We start from the raw sequence: 6,806 nt of genomic DNA on the forward strand, positions 1-6,806 counted from the left end.
TTGGGGTGCCTCCTGGGGGTGGGGTGCTAGCTCAGTTCCCCTTGGTTCTGTTGTGGGACTTTGGTTTTTCTGTTGGAGTTTGACAAGAGTAGAGAAGTTCCTATGAAAGCAGTTTTTTGTTGTTAAAGGATCCATTTTCTAGAGGAAGTAGGCTTTTCTTGGCCTTTTTTGATTTTGCCTGCTGCCTGTGGTTCCGGGTGGGAGGCTTCTGCAGTGCTCTGTCTGGGATACAGTGCTCAGTTGCTCAGCTGTGTCTGACTCTTTGCCACCCCATAGGCTGTAGCCCACCAGTTTCCTCTGTCCATGGAATTTTTCAGGCAAGAATACTGGATTGGGTAGCCATTTCCTACTCCAGGGGATCTTCCTGGAGTTTAATCCCTGACCCAGGGATTAAACCTGTGTTTCTTGCGTCTCCTGAACTGGCAGGCAGATCCTTTACCACTGCACCACCTGGGAAGCCCCCATATTGCCCGTGATTTTAGCCAAAAGGTGGAGTAGGGATACGGACAAGGCCCAGCAAAGAGACCTGGAGTGTACCACCACATTGTTCCTGGAGTCCTGGGGTCCCTAGGAAGTCTGCCCGCTTTTGTGCCATCTTCCTATTCTTGTTTGTGGTTTATGGTTTTCTGGTCATAAGGTGAGAAACTGGGAGAATGAAACTGCTTCATATTGGCCAGAGTTAGTACCCATTTATGGCTCAAACATGGATACAATGATTTAAAATTGTGGTTTAACCTTTCAAACTATGGCAGGCAGTGTGAGCAAAGACCCCTCAACCCATTTTGCCTCTGGTGCGTGGTCCTAACAGCCTGGCAGAGGGGCCTCTTTGAGGACAGGCAGTGTGTGTGTCTCACTCACCTCTGCATTCTCTGTGCCTAGCCCTTGCTTAGAAGATGCATGGGAATTGTTTTGAGTGAATAAAAGCAAAGGCTCCTTTAGCGGAACTGGAGAATCCTTTCTCTATGACACGAAAAAGCCTGATGGGTTTTTTCAGTCTAGAATCTAGATTGGCTCTGACCTTGTTTTGCTCTTCAGTGGATATGCGATGTGGAGGCAGGCCGGGTCTGCAGCCTCCTGCAGGCGACTGAGGACTCTCAAGGCTACAGACTCCCCAGGAGGTGCCAGGCTATAGCATCACTTCCTTCTTGGCCTCCTGGTCCCCCAGATGTGTAGTTAACTCAGCAAGGTGAAGTGCCTGCCTCAGGCTGCCCGGTCATTATCCATGTGAGGACTGTTTGTGTGTGTGTGTGCATGTGTGCGTGCGTGCTCAGTCGTGTCCAACTCTTTGCGATCCCATGGATTATGGCACACCAGGCTTCTCTATGGATGGGATTTTCCAGGCAAGAATACTAGAGTGGGCTGCCATTTCTTCCTCTACCCAGCATCTCAGCTCTGTGCCCCTCGCCCCTGCCCCCACCTGGGCAGGCAAAGGGCTCAGGTCCGATGCCCAGGCCGGCAGGGTCCGGCAGAGGGGGTGAAGTGTGGGTCAGCCACGTGTGCTGTGTGTCCCTGGGATGTTCTCTAACCTCTTTGAACTCTGGAATTTTCCTCTGAGGAATGGGGATGCAAATAGGAGGCCTTACCCCAGGGGTTGCCCAGTGCTCCTCCTGCACAGCTGGCCACGGGATCTTCCCAACCCAGGGCTCGAACCTGCATGTCCTGCATCTCTCGCATTGCAAGCAGATTCTTTCCCACTGCGCCACCTGGGGGCTGCCTCTAGTATCAGTGGCTGTGTTGGGCCCTGGATGGTGACCTGCTGGCGGGGTTGGGGAGCTCCTGGTTGTGGGGGTCCCAGGCGATAGTGGACTTCACTAGGAGCTGCCTGGTTAGGAGAGAGAAGGCAGGCAGGTGAGAACCAGAGTGAGAGAGAGAGAGAGAGAGAGAAACTGACGGAGAAATCATGGCAGAAGGACCGAGAAGCACAGCTCAGAGGGGAGAGATGCTCTTCCTTCATTTTTACCAGTTTTGTGATTGGCTCTCTGGGCAGCTTTGAGCTACTTTCTTCCTTCTCAGCATGCAAAAATATTTGACTGCCCAGGAATAAAACATCAAAACCTAAAATGTAATTAGATGTAGGAAATATTGATGGGGTGCCAGAAGCATTTGGGACGCTGATGTGAGCAGAGAGGAGCTGTCTCTTTATGAGGAGGAAAAGATCAGAAGGTAGCAAAGCCCAGCTCCTTGCAGGTGGATCCCTCTGAGTTCCGAGTGACAATATTGACTCCATCACCACACGTATCAGTAAAATGATTATTGATATCAACCAGGCAAGATTAGAGGGGTGGGGGGAAAAACCAGAGGAGAGCTGATTTCAATTGGTAATGATACCAAGAGTCAGATTTCATAAAAACAAACTAATTATTTTTGATTCTGTGATCCTTGGAACTCTTGGCTACTACTCAAAAAACTGGGTTCATCCGTCTCCAGGAGGCAAGCCCTGGCCCTCCACCCACCGTTCTGCTCTTGTGTGCACTGAGCCTAGCTCAGGACAGAGGCTCACAGTCCCTTCTGGAGCCTTCTCCTCTCTCCACTGCTCCCTGCAAACTCACATCTAGGCCACTCCTTTTTACTATTCTTGGCACAACTCTCTGAACTCCAGGAAACAGCACATGACTCTATGGTCTGAGACGGTTTCCTAAATATTTCATGTACAATGAAAACCGTTCAAGGGTGGATGACTGTTTGGAAGGTTTTTGCTTGCCCTGCAGTGCCAGTTTCAGAGCTCGGCACAGTGAGTGCCCAGGGAACAAGGGCCGAGGGGCTGACACCACGGCTCGGAAAGGCCTGGCATCTGCTCGGTCCCTGTCCTCATGTCTCCATCTTGCATCCTACAGTCACTCCGTGTCAGCTACCTTTTATGGGGCTGGACCAGCTTTGCCTTTCCAGAAGGATGGTGGCAGGAAATTAAAGCCTGTCACCTGTCAGTGCCTTTGGTGGCGTGTCCTGGATAAACAGGGTGCACAGGCTCATGGCGTTACTAAGCAGGAGAGGTGAGGGCAGCCACCCAGCATCAGAGAGGCTTTCTTGTGGAGAGAAAGTGCAGGGACTGCACAGCAAGATGGTCAAATGCTAGTGATGCCAGGCCTTGAGATCTTCTCCCCAGAGGGGGCAAGCTGTTTGACAAGCATGTCTCTTTCTGGTTACAGCAAGGCATATTTCATTACTAAAAGCAATAATACATAGACGTACTATTGTTTATAGTTAGAATGGACACTTGTACATGCGTGCCTGCTCAGTTGTGTCCGACTCTTTGTGACCCCATGGCCTGTAGCCTGGCAGGCTTCTTTGTCCAGACGTGGGATTCTCCAAGCAAGGATACCGGAATGGATTGCCATTTCCTCCTCCAGGGGATCTTCCTGACCCAGGGACTGAATCTGTGTCTCCTGAATTACAGGTAGATTCTCTACCGCTTGTGTCATTGGGGAAGCCCTATGGACACTTTTTATGGACTAAATATTTGTTCCTTACCTCCCAAATTCATATGTTGAAGCCCTTGTTGTTGTTTAATTGCTAAGTCACATCTGACTCTTTGCAACCCCATGGACTGCAGCCCACCAGGCTCCTCTTTCCATGGGATTCTCCAGGCAAGAATATTGGAGTGGGTAGCCATTCCCTTCTCCAGGGGATCTTCCAGACGCAAGGACTGAACCCTTGTCTCCTGTATTGGCAGGCAGATTTGTTACCATCAAGCTACCAGGGAGGCCCCCCACCCCCTTAACCCCCGCATTAAGTTTGGATGAGATCGTGAGTCTGAAGCTCTCAAGAATGGCATTAGCACCCTTATAGAATCACAAGAGCATTTGCTTCCTCTCTCTCCTCTCCTTGTGAGGATACAGACAGAAGTCCACAGTCAGTGACCCAGACGAGGTCCTTACCAGACTCTGACCGTGCTGCTTCCTGATTTCAGACTGTCAGCTCCAGAACCATGAGAAATGAGTTTATGTCACTCGTAAGCCACTCAGCCGGCGAGGTTTGGTTAGAGCCACCTGAACTAAGACAGCAGCGCTCGCTGAGCACTTACTATTTTCAAGGTACTGGGTCCATCTCTTTGCATGCAGCATCTTAGCGTTCCCTCACCATAAATCTGGGAGTTATTATCCTCGTGGTATGGATGACAAAATAAAGCTCAGAAAACTTAAACGGTTTGCCCCAAATGACTCGGGAGTTAATGGTGTGGCCTTTAGCAAATCTGAAATTAAGCCACTTCCAATGGCCATAACCTTAGAAACCCCAGAGCCACTGGTGAAAATGGCAGAACTCATGATATCTGAGTGTAGCGGAGGGAACTTTCTCTGGGGAAGCTTAGCTAGAGGGCAACAGCACCTTTGGGAGATTTGGGTCATGATAACACTCCAAGGGAATAGAATAAAAATAATAGTGACTGTACTTGTACCATGTAGCCTTTTGTTAAATTAAACATATCAATACAGTACTAAGTCCCCCACATACAAATGAGTTTCGTTCCAAGAGCATGTTCACAAAAGCAATTTGTTCATAAATCTAACAAACTTAGCCTTGGTACCCAACTAACACAATCAGCCCCAGAGTACTATACTGTAATAGGTTTATAATATTTTTCACACAAATAATACATAAAAAGCAAACACAAAAAATAAAGAAAACATTTTTAATCTTACAGTTCAGGACCTTAAAAAGTACGAGAGTACAATACGGCAGCTGGCATACAGGGGCACCTTCACCTCTTTGAAAGTTCACACCTAGCAGGTTCACGGGTAGGGGACTTACTGTATATTTTCTAGGCAAACAGAATCTACAGGTTTGGGAAGTGGTGTTATAATTTTCCATCTCCCAGTGTGAGGAAACTAGATTCAGTGAGGTCATATGCTGCATCCTGGGCCAGCCTGCTGTTGACAGCAGACTTGGACCTCAAGTCCCCCGGGCTCAGCCCTCAGCACCCAGTCAAGCCAGCTTTAGAGCTCCTCAGGCCAATGCTCTTGCAACGCTCCATGTCCCACACATGAGGACGCAGAGCATGGGTGTCCTGTGTCCCAAGTGTGGTTGCCCTGGCTTTAACCCGGCTTCGTTGTGTCCTTGACTCCAGCCTAATTTCCTCCATTCTTCCTTTTATTTCCTGTAAAGGCAGAGCCGTCAGAAGCAGTGTCTGGGTCCCTTTGCTCCTCTCTTCTGATTTCTGCATCCACACTGTCTCAGTTGCCACCAGGCCCTCCTTTTGAGCATATAGGCCCCCCACAGAGAGTGAGAGCCAGTCTTATCAGAGCAGTGCCCCTGGGGCTTGTGGAGGGGTCGAAGGCAGTACGTTTTTATATTGGTCTTTTGAAATGTCTTATTATAAAACAACAATTTTTTGAATCTAGGTTTAGATATTTTAAAATTATTTTGGATGTGATTCTTTACTATAGTATGTGGGTTCTTTGTTTTGGTCTTCAGGATTCTTTGGTTTTGGCGCACAGGTTGGCATGTGGGATCTTAGTTCTTCGGCCAGGGATGGAACCTATTTTCCCTGCATTGAAAGGTGGATTCTCAACCACTGGGCCACCAGGGAAGTCCCAGGGGCTCCTCCAGAGGAGGACTTTCTCCTCCTCCTCCCCCTCCTCTTCCTCCTCATTCTTTACAGACAGATCTTTCTTACAGGAGTTGCTTCAACAGAGTTTCATTTACACAACAAAGTGACAGGATAGAAAATGTTAGAGGTAATATCACATTAATATCTGGCATCTGGCACCCCTATTATGACAATTTCCCTGGTGGCTCAGACAATAAAGAATCTGTCTGCAATGCAGGAGATGTGGGTTCAACCCCTGGGTTGGGAAGACCCCCTGGAGAAGGAAACGGCAACCCATTCTGGTATTCTTGCCTGGAGAATACCATGGACAGAGTAGCCTGGTGGGCTACAATCCATGGGGTTGCAAAGAGTCCGACATGACTGAGCAACTAACACACACCCCTACTATGTGCCCAGACATCATGCATCATCTCTAAGCTATACAATGATAGGTCTTATAGGTATACAGTGATGAGGTCTTATCATCCACATTTTGCAGGTGACAGAACTGTAGCCTGGCATAGCTGAGTACCTTACTGAAAGTCACAGAGCTGGAATGGGAAGGAGCTGGAAGGAAACCCTAGGAATGCCCAAATCTAAACACTCTCTACTACCCCTGGGAATGGTGTTACTCTGTAAACATCTCTTGCAGATGGTGAGCTCACAGTTCCTCTCCCTCCTTCTGTTTTTAAGTCATTGGTTCCATGGCTTAGCAGTAGCTGGGGACAATTGGCCATCCTGTTCTAAGCCTGTCTCAAAGGTCTGAGGAAACCTACAAGGCAAAGTCATTAGCCCTTCCCTTCCAGGAACACACCAGTTCAAGATGAAGAAACAGATGGGAGGGGAGGGAGGTGAAAGAAGGAGTTGATAGTTGACAGACAGATGGGCAAAGATGAGAAGGGCTAGCAAGTTATCCCAGTGGGAAGGGTACCCAGGGAAGAGGGATCACAAGTGCCCTGGTGCTGACATGCAAGAGTTGTGTGGAATTACAGCAACATGATGGAGCTGGTGCAGGGGTGTGGGAAGAATGGGGAGATAACAGATAAGGGGGACCCAGGGAGTCAGGAAGATGGGGACCAGAGACTATAGCATCCTTGGATTCCAGGAGAAGTGGCCTGATTTCCTCTTGTAGGGGCGGAGGGTGCAGACTGAACATGGCTCTCTGTCCCCACATGCACCATCTCATGGATGCAAATTAATACTGCCAAATAGCTTTTCTTTTTAAAGCTTTCTCACTCTGGCCTGATCACTCAAAAAGGAGGCTCGTGGAAAGGAGGAGCAA

Source organism: Bubalus bubalis, chromosome 20, assembly GCF_019923935.1.
Source record: "Bubalus bubalis isolate 160015118507 breed Murrah chromosome 20, NDDB_SH_1, whole genome shotgun sequence".
Taxonomy (NCBI): Eukaryota; Metazoa; Chordata; class Mammalia; order Artiodactyla; family Bovidae; genus Bubalus; species Bubalus bubalis.